This window comes from Mus musculus, chromosome 15 (genome assembly GCF_000001635.26).
Source record: "Mus musculus strain C57BL/6J chromosome 15, GRCm38.p6 C57BL/6J".
Lineage (NCBI taxonomy): Eukaryota > Metazoa > Chordata > Mammalia > Rodentia > Muridae > Mus > Mus musculus.
In genome coordinates this window covers 20,442,070-20,459,049 of record NC_000081.6, presented here as the reverse complement: position 1 = coordinate 20,459,049, position 16,980 = coordinate 20,442,070, and the positions used below count along the sequence as shown (strand labels likewise).

The window sequence follows — 16,980 nt, the reverse complement described above, 5'->3', positions numbered from 1 at the left end:
GTCTATTAGAGCAGACAGCCTGAGCATGTACAAAATTAGAGGTAGCTTAAGATACCTAACATGCTTTGATTTATTGAATAATCTTCCTTAGAAGCTGTTGTAACCCAGGAACACAGTAGTTGCAATATTATTCTGCAGAAATATGTAGAAGTGTCAAGTTGAAAACAAGAGAGAGGAGTATGTCAAGAAATACTTCACAAAAAGAATTAAGTTTCCACTCAAGATGGACTTTCAGAGTGCAATTAACTCCATTAGAGAGAATCGAGTTCTGAATACTGCTCAAATTAAGGTAGGGCAGTTAGTAGCAGGAGTAATTCAAGAAGAATTAGCAATGCCCTTCTGAAGAGAGCTACTGAATTAAATCTTAGAAAGTGTTAGGACTAAACCACTTAATTGCTTCTTTAGCTGTTCTGGACAGGACACAGACTTAAATCCAGCTGTTAATGCAGAGTCTCCATAGTAATCTTCAGAAACAAAACCGAATCTCGAGACCAATTAGGCAAACCTTTGTCAGTCTCCATACCTTTAGAGTGTTCCCATTTCATTTTATTTTAATTGTAGATGACAAGAAAAAACTGGGCCATTTTAGAATAATACACCATTGGATTTTGAGTTGAAATGACCAGTACTTTTTCACATTATTTTGCCTTGAACTTTTAAATGCTTTTATATACTTAGCATTTGTATTGTGTTATATTTGTTTCAACATTTACCAGGACATAGATTCTGCAATAAGTAAAAATGTGTGCAAATGTAGTGCATTGTGAATGGATTTGTAGGCCAAGTTATAATCAAACAGTCATTTTAACCGAAAGTTGTACAACTCACCCTTCTCCCAAAAGGTTCCTTTAATGCTATCCAGACTCTTCGAGCATGTTTATATGTACACATATGTTTAGGTGAATTTCTGTGCTCGTACTTATTCCTTCAATACTTATTCACCACTCTTACTGACGACTTCCAGGTGCCAGACACTATTATGATGACTTCCTCTCATAGAACTTGCTTTTCATTTCATAAAAAAATACAAATTTCCTGGATTACATTTGTGTTGCATGTCAAGAAAATTATTATAAGTAGAACTTACTCTTAATTTACCTATAAAATACCTAAATTACTAGCTATAATACTTCAGTAATATACTACACAGCAGAGTATTAGTCATTTACTCTTATGAGGGCATGGGGAGATGGGAATTGTGATTTCCTATGGATTTCCCGAATTTTAGGAGTATAACATTACATATGGTTAGCACTAGAAAACTTCAAAATTCAAAGAATAATTTTTAATAAATGTACATCATTTTCACAATGTCTTAATGTCAACAAGAATTAATTCAATACATTTTAAAGCAGGAAACATCTATAATGCAATTAATATTATTTCACAAAATTCAGGGAAATAATTATTTTGTATAATCCAATGAAATAGTAAATATTCTCCTGGTACTATTAAGAAAATTTACAGATGAATAAAGGTCCTGATTCTCTTTGGAAACCAAATATAATTTACAAATAATGCCTAAAGATATCATTCAGAAATTATGACAAGCTCATTTGACTTGAAATAAACTGTGCAGCTCAAAGAGAATGACAGTTATTGACAAGAAAGAGCTCTAGGAGTTAAAAACAGAAAAAAAGGGGAAACTTTAGATATTCCTTGTTTCTTAGACAACAGTAGTTCTTTGATGGTAACATAGGTGGTTTTATACTTGGACACTGTGCTATAAATATAAACTATTATGGAGGAATAAAAATTGCAAAGGTATTATCAGAACATCTTGGTTGTTATTGTACAATCCAGGTCTGAAATGAGAGTGACTGAGATAAAGGTGACTGTAGGTATGGGACGTGAGAAGTACCTCACGTGAAGGTATATAATATCTCCTCTAGACTTAGATATTATGAATCCATCAGAACTAATATATAGTTGAATAAAGGGAGACTAGGAAGGTCTCGGGCGTGATCTTAAAGTGTCAATCTATTGGGGAGAAAGCTCTTCCTCTGTGTTATACCTCAATTATAAATGTTGCTCAAACACAATGTAATGAAATCTCTGTTTCCTTACTGCAACATTGTTGAGAGTGAAGGCAACCTTACAATACTGGACCACTAGAGGAAAGAAAAAATCACTGGGGAAATCTACTTGAAGGGAAGAAGTGAAGGATGCCCTTTTCCTCTCTGTGTCCTTCCCTCTTTCTTCCCTCCCTGCATCCCTCCTTCTTTCCCTCCATCCATGCATTCCTCCCTTCCCCTCCCTTTCTGCTTCCTGAGCATCCCAAAGTGATAATACAATGCATATTAAGATGAATCATGTGACCAAAAAGTTCACTGGAGGCATGTGACTACAAATGGGCATTTCAAAACAGCCTCCCTGAAGTTGTTTGTTTCCAGTATTTTGTTAGCACTATGGGAAGGTGCTGAGGACCTTGTGTAATTCACCAAGACGAACATGATTACAAAAAATAAAATAGTAGTAAATAGGAATCAAGAATTTAGTTTTGAAAAAACTTGTACTTGAAATGACTATTAAATATTCAAGTGTAAATATTAATTACATATTCTAAGATTGTAGTCTGATTAAAGAATTGGAGATCAAGACAGTTTGGGAAATAAATGCACCTATATTGTTGAGGAAGCTTGTATCTTTATTTAATCTCTATGTAGACAGTCTATGAAATCCTATAATGAGTACCAAGATATCTCAGAATATGATATCCATAGGTTCAAAAGCAAAAACACTCCTGAGAGGAGAATGAAAATGAAGAAAAATAAAATTGTAACAAAATTCAAAGCACATGAAAGTTTCTTGTTAGGAAGACCAGCAGGATCAACTAACTTAGAACTCTGGGATCTCTCAAACACTGAACCACCAACCAGGCAGAATATGCCACCTGGTATGAGGGCCCCAACACATGTACAGCAGAGGACTTCTGTGTCTGGGTTCAGTCAGAGAAAATGCACCTAACCCTTAAGAGACTTGAGGATCCAGAGAGTGGGGAGGTCTGGTGGGGTGGGGACATCCTCTTGAAGGCAGGGGAGGTGGTATGGGATATGGAACAGTCAAATGGTAGACCAGGAGGGGGCAAAATCTGGACTATAAAAAATAATAAATAAATAAATACATAAATAAATAAATAAATAAATAAATATTTCAAGTGTTATGACTGTATAGTTTTTCATTTTGGTGCTTCTAAATTTTATTCCTTATAATTTATAACAAAAATCAACCAAAATCCTTTAGGCATGCCAGCATGTCTGTTTTTCCATCCCATGCTTTGAGGTACCTGGCCTTAATATTTGTTTTCAAATGTAACCTTTGCCTGCTCAGCAGTGTTTCTGCTATTGGAGTGAGTAACCTGCAGCCTGAAGCAGGCCAAATATCATATATACCACAAGAATAATCTTATTTTACTCATTGTTCTTATTAAGAAATGTAGGAATGCAAAGTACTTTTTAAATGACAATATAGACTATTGAATGTATTAGAGAACAAACATCCTATAATTCCTGTTAAGCTTTTACCCTATTAAATTCAGTATTCCCATAGCCATGCTCAATCACATGACTACAAGATGAAGATTCATTCTATCAGGATCTACCTGGCAGTGAATGTCTTCCTTTCATAGACAGCATAACACATATGCTGAAAAAGTATTATGAAAACTAAAATTTCTTCCTGTGAAGCTATGGCTGATTACAGAATTTTATCTCAGCCTTCTCAGTCTCGCTTAACTAACATATATCCCAGCCCTGCCAAAAGCTTATGCTTCACTCTTTACCTCATGTCCCACTGCCTGTAATTAAGGAAGAGAGGGAATGGAGTTAAATCTTACTTTAAAATCTGCGAGCAATCACATCCCTTGCAGAAATGGCAAAACTTCATGGAAATATTGATTCACAAAGCCCCAGAAGAATATTTCATTGTAGATATACAGACATGCTTAAGGACAAAGATGCATTCTGAGAAATAAACCTTTAGGGAATATCACTGTTGTGCAAAACTTGTAAAATATACTTAGAAAAAACTAGATAGTGTACGTCAAGTCAGCAGTGCATGGTCCTTTTGAGGGACTCACAAAAGGCAAGAAACATAAAATACAGGCAGTTGCTGCCAGGATACAACAACATAGACTTCAATATAAACACTGTTTAAGTAAAACAATTATGCTATAAATTAGAAGTTAAAAGCAAAGTCCAGTAACAAATATGTATCAATATACAATATTATGCACCAAAATAATTATTTTATATTTCTAGAAATATATGATTATTTTTAAAACAGCAATACCACAAACTAGTATAAACCTATGGTAGCTACAAATCTATATTTCTGGACACCAGTGAATTTGGTTCTCTATTATACTCTATGGGACCACCAATGAATGCAAGATCTCTGATTGGTTTTCATGCCATTAGAAGTGCCTGTATCAACCAATCCATAGCCCTGCACTCCCAGGGACTAAACCACCAACCAAGTAGTACATATGGAGGGAACCCATGGCTCCAGCTCCAAATGTAGCAGAGAATTCCTTGTGGGACATCGATGAGAGGAGAGGCCCTTGGTTCTGTGAAGGTTCTATGCCCCAGTGTAGGGGAATGCTTGGGCCAGGAAGCAGGAGTGGGTGGGTTGGTGAGCAGGGGGAGGAGGAGGGGATAGGTGGTTTTTAGAAGGGAAATCAGGAAAGGAGATAATATTTGAAATGTAAATAAAGAAAATATCTAATAAAAAAAGGAGTGCCTGTGATTACATTTTCATTGTTTTAGAAGTCTCTCCTAAAGGTTTCTTCAGAAGTTAAGTACAAGTAACAACTAAGTAAAGAATTTTATTTTTATTTTCTGCTATAAATTTGCATCATAGAGTAATAATATTAATTTATATTCTGACATTAAATTTCCATTTGTTTACAACATTTGGCAAACTAATGTATATTTTCATAATTTCCATCCCATCCAGGAAGAAGATATCATTGAATAAGTTCTGCAATAACAGACCAAATTCAGTATTTGATTGTTAAGTATTAGCGCAGTGATGCCACTCCATCTGACATCTATACATCGTGAATTTTACTCTGTGTTTAGACCCGGTGCTCTCATTCACATCTGCTACTCTTGTGTTTTAAACTTTATATGCCCCAGTACAGGGCAATGCCAGGGCCAAAAAATGGGAATGGGTGGGTAGGGAAGTGGTGGTGGGGGGGGGCCATGGGGGACTTTTGGGATAGCATTCTAAATGTAATTGAGGAAAATACGTAATAATAAAAATATTTTTAAAAAACTAAGAAAAAAAGATTATATTTTATCTCTTCATTTGTCCAAATATCCATCAAAGTAATAATTTGTTTCCACATTCTCTGACTCTTCTTTTAAAATACATTTTATTTTTACTTGTAATTGTGGGGGGAGGCGAGGGGTTTGTTTGTGCATACATGAACATGCATGAGTGTGTGTATGCATGCCAGTGTGTGGGAGGGAGTGGTTTGTTTGTGCATGCATGAACATGCATGAGTGTGTGTATGCATGCCAGTGTGTGTGTGCGCGCACATGTGTGTGTGTGTGTGTGTGTGTGTGTGTGTGTGTGTGTGTATTACACCCAAGGCATTTTGTATATCTGCAGACAACTTTTAAGAGTTGGTCCTGTCTTTCCATGATGGAAGTCCTTGGGATTAAATCCAGGTCATCAGGTTTGATGACAAGTGCCTGTAGGCATCACGCCATGTCAGTGGCCCAGATAATTATCTTTGTAAGTAGCCTAAAGGCAGTTTCATCTTCATCATGATAATTAACTCTAACAAGTAACAAATCCTGACAACATGTTTCATCATCTAATGGAGTGGGCCTTGTTGTTACCTGTAACCCAGGCTTCTGCAGTTAAAGTTTAAAGTCAGAGGACACGTCCACTAATGAATATGGCCAATGAAATACTAGTAGTGTTCTACATTAAGTAGTACAAGAAGCCTACAATCAAGAAGTAAAACATTTTGCTCCCAAATGCCCAGAAAGTAATTTTACAACATTGTTTTAAATCTTAGCCCAGCATTTAGGATGTCATCAGGCTATAAAGGAATCAGAATTCTCATGTTTATACATAGAAGAACTTTTTTGTTATTTAATAATAATTATCAAAACATTGGAACCTTTAATTACATCACAAATTGAAGATGTTATCAAGCATGTCTAAAACTAGCCCCATACTTCACAGGTGAGTCCTTCTAACACTGGCTACTGACATCATCAACTCTGAGGAAAAGTGTATGCCCCCTTTTGACATCTGAGCATATCAGTTAGAGAATGGTGTGTAAGCCCTCCCCTTTTCTATGAGTATCTGTGCTCACTCTTAAGCCTCAGCTTTTCACTATAGTTCTAGACATATGTGCATGAAATGTATTCTTTTTAAACATAATTTTCCATATATGGTGTCTATATATGGTAACATAATTTTCTGTATATGGTGAATATATAGGTATCTATTTATTCTTGGTAATGTGAACTACTTTATAAAAGAGTCATGTAGCTATTTATAGAATAAAGGTTACACCTGAAAATCAGTGGAAAGAAAATAACTGGTGCATAGCAAAGATTTAATTTATCCCATATTGTAAACTCTAATATGTTAATGCAATGAAAACTGTAATAAAACTGAATGTATAGCATAGTGTGTCCTTGCTCTGGTTTTGATATGGTTAGGGTATGATTGTCAAAGTTCATGATAAAACATAATCAATGTATAATTGAGTTTTGAGAACGTGTGTCAAGAATATCATAAAAGGAGAATTACATCATGTAGAATTCATTTTTATTCAATTTTTCTTTGGGCACATCTTTCACTTGTCCTAAGACTAAATGTTATTTATTCCATATTGCTTGTGATATGCTACTGTAACTTTAAGGAATCATGATCATGCTATACAGAGGCGGTATCACAATCACACACACATTTCCCTTTAATAGTGTGGTTGCGGTGTAACAACCCTTCTGCATAGCAATTTAGGAAAAAGACATTTGCCTAAAACTCAAAAGTGATTTTTAACAGTTGCTACCCTTTAAAATACTTACCACTTGTCATCAATAAGGAATAAGAAAGCCCAAGTTAATTCCTTAAACTTTAACCCTTGTGTAATGAAATAATTCATTTTCCAATAATAATTTTATTCATCATAAAAGCAAGAGCCAATATTTTAAAGCAGAATGGATGAACTGCTTCTACTTATGCTTTAATATAGATAGGATTGGTACCACTATATCTATTTAATGCTGTCTATTGATTGGTACTGATAATATAGGCTATAATCACATAAACAAAGCAGTAATTTACTCAACAACAGACACAATACTACCTTACTTAGCATTAGACAGGTGTAGCAATGCTTGCCTTTGGAAGTGTAAGTATATTTGTAACAGGGTGTACTAATAGGTCATTTTATTATTCAAGGGTTTAGATTTAGAATTTTTATAAGAAAACATGGCAAACAAGCATCGTCCTGCATCTCTCTAACACACACTTAGATTTAATAGCATGACATCTAGGTATAGGTGAGGAAATTGATACTTCAAATTGCACATAAACACAGTATAAACAGAATATCTGCAGGTTTAATTCATTAGCAGGAATAATTAGGTGTCATCACAGTGCATTTTAAGAAACAAGAATGACTTACATACTAACAAGCATGAAACCATAAGATTGGTTGTTTTTCAGCCTATATGACAAATTATTCCATGAAATAAAACCTGCCACAGTCCCAAATATAAAATTGCTTGACGTAAGTAGAAAAGAATGGTGCCCTCAAATCCAGGGGTAAGTATGTCAAATCAAGCATTATTTGGGATTTTTTCCAATAGGCTAAGTTTTATTTTTTGCTACCACAAAAATCTTAACACAGAGAACAAATGACAATCTCTGCTGCTAATTGAGCTCTGTATTTTTTTTTTTTTGGTGGGTATTATCTGAAACAATCCCATCTCTAAACAGATCAGTGGAAGAAGAGAGCTCTAGTCAGAAAATCACTTGGCTTAAAACTCTCCCGACAGCTTACAAAACAGCACAAGGCAGTGGAAGTGAAGTATACAGCGATTGAGTGTTAGGGGAGCACAGTAGACATAGCAAAAATGTTCCCCTTTCTGTGACTAAGAAGCTTAGTTGCAGGTTAACGTTTGAAGTTAGATTTTGAAGTAGTATAGTTGATGAAGAACACGATCCTATATTCTTAAGTGGTATTTCATGTTATTAACGAATCTTTTTATTTTGAGAGTTTTTTTTTAGCAGGTTGAGGAGCCCCTCTCGTGTTGTTGCTGAGTAAGCAGATTATGGCAGTTAGTTAAATGTAAGTTCCCACTTGGCTTATGGCTCTGCACTGGAGTCTTCCAAAACAATGTGTCAATCAACTGCTTACAGCTAGTAAAGAATACTCAGCTGCCTTTCAATTCCGAAGGCACATTATGTGAAGGAAGGGGGATATTCACAGCCTGCATCTATTCCTTTCAACAAGCAACACTGTCAAAAAAGTTAAAATGATATTTTAAACTGCATAGTTTAATGTGGCAAAATTTAATGCAAGGAAACAATGAGATTCGGTGTCAGTAAATGCCTAGTACTTAAGTACTATTTTGTAAATTTCACATCTTATCAAGTGTACTGAAAAAAATAAAAAATAAAATAAAAAGGTCAGATGTTTGTTTAGATTTTCCACTATTTTGTCATTTCTAGAATAATGTAAACTGAGCATATATATTCTGAGAATACTTCATGGACATTTTCCAAAGTATATAAACTGATTTCCTTGCTGAGAACTGTGTGAATGAGCTTTAAAATACTAGATGAGAATCTGGAAATTAAGAAATGGTTACAGAATCGGCCAAAAGTATGTCAGTTGCCTCTAGAGAGAGAACGGAAAAATGTATCCGTAAGAGGCATCACAGACCCTAAAGTACAACAGTACTGAAGCCACCATATTCTCAATATAAGAGGAGTGCAAGAACCAATCCTGGTAAGCACAATATTTATAAAAATATGAATACTTGTCTTGAAAGAACCTTTAGCTTCTATGTTCTCTGTCCCATATAATCCTTACATTTTTCTACTTACATCAAATAATTGATTGCTTTGAAAAATTTTCCAGATCATAATATATGACCCTGAGCTTGTGTGGTAATTGTCCAAGTGAGTTTTGTGGTAGAAAACGCAAGATGCCAATACACCCAGGTAATGCAATATTAAATCGTTTCGCACTTGTAATTTAAATAAGAATGTTTCAAAATTTCTCTCTGTTAAGCAAGTAGTGAAGGGAGGTGACATTTTGAAACTAAAGGGTTGTGTTGCGTTTAACCACACTGAGAGCTCTTACAAAATAACCAGTTGAACATCTCTTTATGGCTTATCCATTAATTTTCATTTGCTCCTTTAGCCTAGCTGAGGTGCAGTAGGAGCGAACGGGTCCCTCTCTCTCTAGGCAGCCTCACAGCTGTAGAGACTACAGACTTGTTTAGAACTTGCTGAAGTTTCCTAAAGCCAAATCTTTCACAAGCTTCAGATTCAGATGCCGGGTCGGTGAACAGCTTTCTCCAGCTTTGCCTAGCCCGGCATCACTTTATTAATCATGCATGCGTCTCTGTGCGTGTTCCCTGAAGCGACCACACACACACACACACACACAAATCCAATCTTAGTTAGAAAAAGAGCCTTACCTGATGGGTGAGAGCAAACGCAGCTGCAGGAACAGCAACCTAGAAAGGGCAGCAGCAGGATGCAACAACACAGCCTTGCTCCAAGGTGCGACTTCTCCCTCTGCCTCTCAGTCTCTTTCCTCTTCTCAATCACTGTAGCGAACCACGACCGCTCATTTTGTCCCCTTTAATTCATAGAAGGTTCCCAAGCCAGGCAGGCAGCAGACACCACTTTGTTCCTGGAAGAGGCAGCCTCTCTTCTCAGAAACGCTTGGACCCTCTCTGTGGCTCCCTCCACATTTACCCTTCAGATCAATAATGCTCTCAGGATGGAGGGGGTTGGGGGTGTTGGGGAGGCTCAGCTGCAGTGGCTAGTCACGAGCCAATGAGGGCTCAGGATTCCTTCCCTGTCATCTCCCCGCCCTCAAAACAAAACACAGCGTGCCTTTGACACGTCTCTGAGTTGTGGAAAGTAATTGAATCCTATATTTGAAATGCATCTTATTTGTCCTTTTCTCCCCCCTACCGATCATTGTAGAGTGCTTTGAATGAATGGAGAAGCTGAACCTCTCTAGGAAGACTCATTGGACTAGCTAGGCAGAACGGGACATTTAGAAGATGAGAAAGTCTTAGCACCTGGTTTTAGACCTGATGCTGTGTTTTGAAAATGGATGCTTCTGTGAGGCAAATCGGGGGAATGATTCGGTCCTTGCTCTTCCCAGGAGTTTGAATCTTTTGTTTTGTGGAACAAAACAATAAACTCAGTATACATTCGAGTTGTCTCGATCTTTACAGGTTAAGTGACTATCAGGCAATTATTGGTGATACTTAATAGTCAAGGATTTCCTTGCCCCCCAGGTACATGTTTCTGTACCAATTCAAGCATACACTCTGAGGTGGTCGAAATTGCTCAGGCTGCATTATGAGTTCTTTTAATTGTTCGTGTTTACTTTTAGATTTTTAAAATTTGCATGTTTTTGTAATAAAAGTTTATTAGTTATTACTGACATTTTATGATACTGCTCAGTGGCAATAGGATATTGTAACAAGGAAAAACAGCTGTTGAATAAATAAGACTAAGTCATTGAAATTATCCAAATCACAATGGATACCTCAGTGACAACAATCTTTCTCTGGTTTTCACTATTTAATACTTTATTTTATATCTTAATAGACAATATAATAATAAAATTTTGATTAAAAAATTGAGTTCTCTGCAAGAAATGGCAATTTTGTCACTTATATACCAAGAATTCAGTAATTTTGAGATAGTAATTTAATACAAGTCAGTAAGAATGTCAAGTACACAGTCTCTGTACCGTTTAAAAACAAGAACTCAAACAACTGGCACAAATAATGATGTCTTTTCAATGTCACCATTGAATGAGAGTAAAATTAATGTGTGTCTTTCAGAAATCTTTTGTTCCACTGAAGTAATACAAATAAGTTGATGCATTTGGTGTAGCCAAGCTTTGTATATTGTGACAAGTTACAATAGCTTGGGGAGTCATTACAAACAAAACAATTTCGTTACCTGTCCATCATGTGAAGGAAGCATGGAGAAATGTAATATTTACAGCTCTGTTGACTGAGTCTCTATAAAAAACTTAATCTTGACTTTATTGTAACTCACTCATGTAGCCAGTAAGAATTTACACAGGACAGTGTCTTGCCAAGTGTGTATGTAGAAACATTGTTTCCAATCTGGGTATCTCAATTGCTGCCAGTTTAGAATGGGAATGACCATCCTCATCTCTACACAGAACAAATTCATTCCAAATTACGCTCCAGCCTGTGGTGTAGAATAGAGAGCACTGGAGTATTACCTGACAGAAAATTAGATGTAGCATGGAAAGGTAGATAAAAAGAATTTACACCATGGAAATTAGAGGGTTATGCAAGATTCTGTTTACTACCAAATAAAAAAATTGAAATTAATACAAACAAAAGTGAGAAAATGTATTGTAGCAAAAGAGTTAAATAATATAAATTTGTTTGTGGAAGAAATGATATGATATATATATATATATATATATATATATCAGATAAGTATAGCTCAGTAGGGATTAATTCTTTAATAACAAAAAGCTATAGAAGAGTGTTTATAAAATAAATTTTATTATTAAAATTATGTCATATGTAAATATTTTTCCAAGGAAGAGCCAAAAATAATTGTAAACAAGGGAAAGGTCATCACTGGGCTGTAAGAAATTAAAAAATAAACACTGTATAAAATGGATCAAGTCCTTACGGTTTCCATGCAATGAGACGGCGACTTTAATTTGTTCAACTTGCAAAAATTATTACAATTACCAGTCTGTCAGGTGTTATGGGCATTACTAACATGCACAGTTTGGACCCAGGTTTTCACAAATCTTGTAAAGATATTTGTAGTAGTTCCTCTTTCAACTACTATATACTTGCACATGGCCCATTGCAGAGTTCCCACACCAATCCTTTCCTACAGTACAGATCCTGGCTAATGCCTCATTTCTAATCTCAAAGTGGAAGGAGATAAGGAGCTCACTCCAAACATAGGATTCTAGTTCAAGCAGCAGTAACTTCAATTTGGGAGAGACTATCCTCAGGTCTGTGTATATCATCTTGGTAAAGAAAAGCACCGACAAGCTGCTAAAACATTAGTCTATATGACCGGTATAACACAGCATCGCTGTGTACAGGGAACCGTGGGGAAGACCAACAACTATTAAAAAGAAAAGTCCACCAAATCTATTCTAGTCTTAAAATCACAAAAATGAGATTACTAGCAAGGTTGTCTGTTTATCTAGGGATTATTGTTTGTCTTCATTATGCCATTAGGTATGTTAGGTATTTGTTTATTTTTTAATTGAAGCGCTATAAGGCAGAGAAAACCAAATGCAAGCATACAATGCATGGAAAACATTGAAAGGTTTTCTTCTTCATGGCTCAGTGTGCTGGGGGTAAGAATCAATGCTATGTGTTTTAAATTGTAGAACTTTGCACTTGTGTGTGTGCTCTATTCCAAAGAGAATAAAAGAAAGACTCACATTCTGATTGTTCATGCCAACTTTTCTCCTTAGGTAATAAAACCAGGCAAGACAAGTGCTGCTGTAGGAAGTGACATGAATTGAAAAGTGAACTTTCCCCATCCATATTGGCATCATCTTTGCTCAGAGATATGATACCTCTCTCCAGATGCCTCTGTTTCTCTCTCTCTCTATCTCTATCTCTCTCTCTCTCTCTCTCTCTCTCTCTCTCTCTCTCTCTCTCTCTCTCTCTCTCTGTGTGTGTGTGTGTGTGTGTATGTGTGTGTGTGGGGGGGTGTGATAACATATACACACACCACTCACTTAAATACAAAGGGATACTGGCAACAAGATGCAAAGTTGAGCAGTGTTCATTACAGAGATTTGGCACTGGCAAAAGGGAATAATTAGGTCATGTATTTCATTCTACTAGGCAGGCACCATGGAGATCAGAGATTAAAATATCCTTCTAAAAACAAGAGAAAATTTGCCTATGTAAATGGTCATCTTTTATATCTGGATAATATTTATCTCAATAACAAAGATTAGAAAACCTATCATGTTGAAATTTTGGGTATTCTAGTTGGGTAAGATACCCAATTAGACTTGGAAGTTGTGCTGATAATACCAAAAATAGAACACAACCGGATTTCAGAGTACATAGAGAATAGGCATTGGTCTTTTTCACCACATAACCAAGTGAGGATTACTTTTTGTGTGCTTATGCATGTTTGCTTGTGTTCCTGGTCACATCTTTGTGAGCACAGATGTGATAGTGCATATAGACATTCCTGCGCTAGTTTTTTGAAGCCCAAACCTGATTTTATTTTTCATGCTTGATTGTTCTCTACTTTATATATTGCAGCATAGTCTTTCTTGGATCCCAGAAGTAATATTTTTGGTTACTTTGGTGACTCTGACCAAGATAATTTGTCTCCTCCATATGTTTGATTAACAACAGTCAGACTGCCAAATCTACCCTAACCTATGTGTGTCCTGGGCTTTCAAACTCAGGTCCTCTGACTTCAATTGCAAGCATCTTGCCTGATGAGCTACCTTCCCAGACAAAGGTGGACTAACCTTCACTGTTAACTTAAAATCTATCTATCTATATATATAAATACCTAAGGGACAAATTTTGGAAGTCTATATATGTGTTCAATGATAAGTTTAAGAGAATAGTACAAATGTATTGTATTAGTCACTTTTCTTTTTTTTAATTATTATTATTTTTATTAGGTATTTTCTTCATTTCCATTTCCATTGCTATCCCAAAAGTCCCCCATACCCTCCCCCCTACTCCCCTACCCACCCACTTCCACTTCTTGGCCCTGGCGTTCCCCTGTACTGAGGCATATAAAGTTTGCAAGACCAATGGGCCTCTCTTTCCACTGATGGCCAACTAGGCCATCTTCTGATACATATGCAGCTAGAGTCACGAGCTCCGGGGGGTACTGGTTAGTTCATATTGTTGTTCCACCTATAGGGTTGCAGATCCCTTTAGCTCCCTGGGTACTTTCTCTAGCTCCTCCATTGGGGGCCCTGTGATCCATCCAATAGCTGACTATGAGCATCCAGTTCTGTGTTTGCCAGGCCCTGGCATAGCCTCACAAGAGACAGCTATATCACGGTCCTTTCAGCAAAATCTTGCTGACATATGCAATGGTGTCAGCGTTTGGAGGCTGATTATAGAATGGATCCCCGGATATGGCAGTCTCTAGATGGTCCATCCTTTTGTCTCAGCTCCAAACTTTGTCTCTGTAACTCTTTCCTTGGGTGTTTTGTTCCCAATTCTAAGAAGGGGCAAAGTGTCCACACTTTTATTAAAACTACTACACCTACTCAGCATGTGGTTGTTACCATTCCATGAGGTCTGGTCTGAATAAAATGAAAAAAATAAGCAGAGCATTTGCAGGCATCTCTACGTACTGACTGCAGGTGTGGCTCTGCTCCATGCCTGCTCTGTTGGACTGACTATACTCCCAAACCATAAACCAAACCCATTCTTTCTGTACTGACTAGTTTTGTGTCAACTTGACACAGGCTGGAGCTATCACAGAGAAAGTAGCTTCAGTTGGGGAAATGCCTCCATGAGATCCAGCTGTAGGGCATTTTCTCAGTTAGTGATCAAGAGGGACAGGCCCCTTGTGGGTGGAACCATTCCTGGGCTGGCAGTCTTGGGTTCTATAAGAGAGCAGGCTGAGCAAGCCAAGGGAGGCAAGCCAATAAAGAACATCCCTCCATGGCCCCTGCATCAGCTCCTGCTTCCTGACCTGCTTGAGTTCCAGTCCTGAGTTCCTTGGTGATGAACAGCAGTGTGGAAGTGTAAGCTGAATAAACCCTTTCCTCCCCAACTGCTTCTTGGTCATGATGTTTGTGCAGGAATTTAAACTCTGACTAAGACACTTTCTCAAGTTACTTTGGACACAGTAATCACTATAGCCACTAATAAAACACCATTATGCTTAAAACTAAAACTAAATTATGGGTATTTATTAAATCCTTATTATCTTTTATAATTAGTGTCATTCATATCACTAATACATCTTGTATGAAGGTGATACTATTATCTTCTTTGATTCAAATGGACAAAGTCGATGTGAACTAATAAACATATATAGTGGTTCTATACATATTATAAAACCCCGAAATCAAAATTCAAATCACGGCAGCCAAACTCCCACACTGATTTTTTTCACTGTGATTGTCACTAATATTCCTGTATTGCAATATCTATGCAACGATATTTAAGCATAGCAGTTTACAGTTCATGATATTAATTACATATGAAAAATCCATGGAAGAATTCTGGGCTAAAGTTGTAGCATAGTGGTGTAGCGCTTGCTTCACATGCATGTAACTTAGTGTTCAATGACAGGTGTCACCAAAATAAGCAAGTGTATACTTCATTTACTCATAAATTTTATATCAAATCATTCTATTCAGAATTTGATAGTTAGGCTAGTACATCTGCTTAATTTGCTTGTTGATGACAAGAGCAAATGGTTAATATGTAAAATTATAGGAAATATATAATGTATTATCTATGGCTAAAGAAAAGATCTTTGTTTTCTAGAAACAAAGAACACGTATAAGTTTCAGAATAACCATATGCATATTTCATTTTAAAGTATCATTTCTTCCAAAATTTTTAAGATCATCTCTGCAAGGAATTCAAAATAAACTCATTATATAAACAAATTAGAAGAGTATATAATTCAATATGTTTTTACAAAAAAAGTAACTTTCTGATTCAGCAAGGTTGTGAGAAGTAGGTATGGAACCTGTTTCACTAATGTGTTCAGATTGTTAATAGAAAATTAATGGCCCATTTTATTTGGCTACACATGAAAGGAATAAACTATCAAAGACTACATATGTGTCTATCAATAATAAAGCTATAGAAATATCACTATAGTGAATATGAGGAAATACTAAGAAAGCATAGTTTAGTAAGGAATGGGTACAGTCCATATAGATAATAGCATACTTCGACACTTACAGAGAAAAATCACAAATCTATTGAAATCTAAACCTATGCACCCCCAAAATGTGCACACTCTATATAGAAAATTTTATAGTCACTAATGTTATAAATAAACATGAAGATAAAATATTAAATGATAACTGAATCAACTGATAATTCATTGTGAATCCCAGCAAGGCTTTCAGAGCCATCCCCTGTTGCTGTGTATGTGAGACCACATATTATACCTGTTACAGCATCTTTTGTTCCTGATCTCCATATGAGAATTTCTTTTTAGTAAATTACATGATACAGCAATAGAACCATGTTTCAAATATTGTATATATCATGTACATATAAATATTTTATGGAACGTGCTTCAAACACTCTGTACATTAGAAAGATATCTAAGTAAATACATATATATTCATTGTCATTTTTATTGTTTTGTGTCACCTCCATGTAACTGAAATGAACAATCAGAATGGAAAAAAATAATGCTTTTCCAACAGTATGTTTAAGGAGCAAACGCTGAAAGGAGCTGAGAAGATTTTCAACAGCATCTGTTTTTCCCCCTCTCTGACATTGGTGTTTGAGATCAAATGTGTTTATTGAAGAGGCAAAGAGTGCTGAGAAACCTGAATAATTTGTGATTTTAACCATTTATGCCATTCTTGGCTTTGGCAATTCAGCATAACCATGAGTGGAAAAAAGAATAATCAACTCTAAAATGGCCCCAGGCTCATGGCCTCCACACTGCTAATCTTGAACAAGGATATATATATATATATATATATATATATATATATATATATATATATATATATATATATATATAATATGC

General features: G+C 36.0%; 1 protein-coding gene across 6 annotated transcripts in view; it reads right to left on the bottom strand.

Moving 5' to 3' along the window:
- Positions 1 to 10,172, bottom strand: part of Cdh12 (cadherin 12) — a 1,149,544-nt gene extending 1,139,372 nt beyond the window's left edge. For 5 of the 6 annotated variants that reach the window (XM_011245344.3, XM_011245342.3, XM_011245345.3 and 2 more), the window contains exon 1: positions 9,684 to 10,172. The gene's annotated coding sequence lies outside the window, so the exon portion shown is untranslated. The remainder of the gene's footprint in view (positions 1 to 9,683) is intronic. The other variant, XM_030248459.1, reaches the window with a different exon arrangement.
- Between the last annotated feature and the right edge of the window lie 6,808 nt (positions 10,173 to 16,980).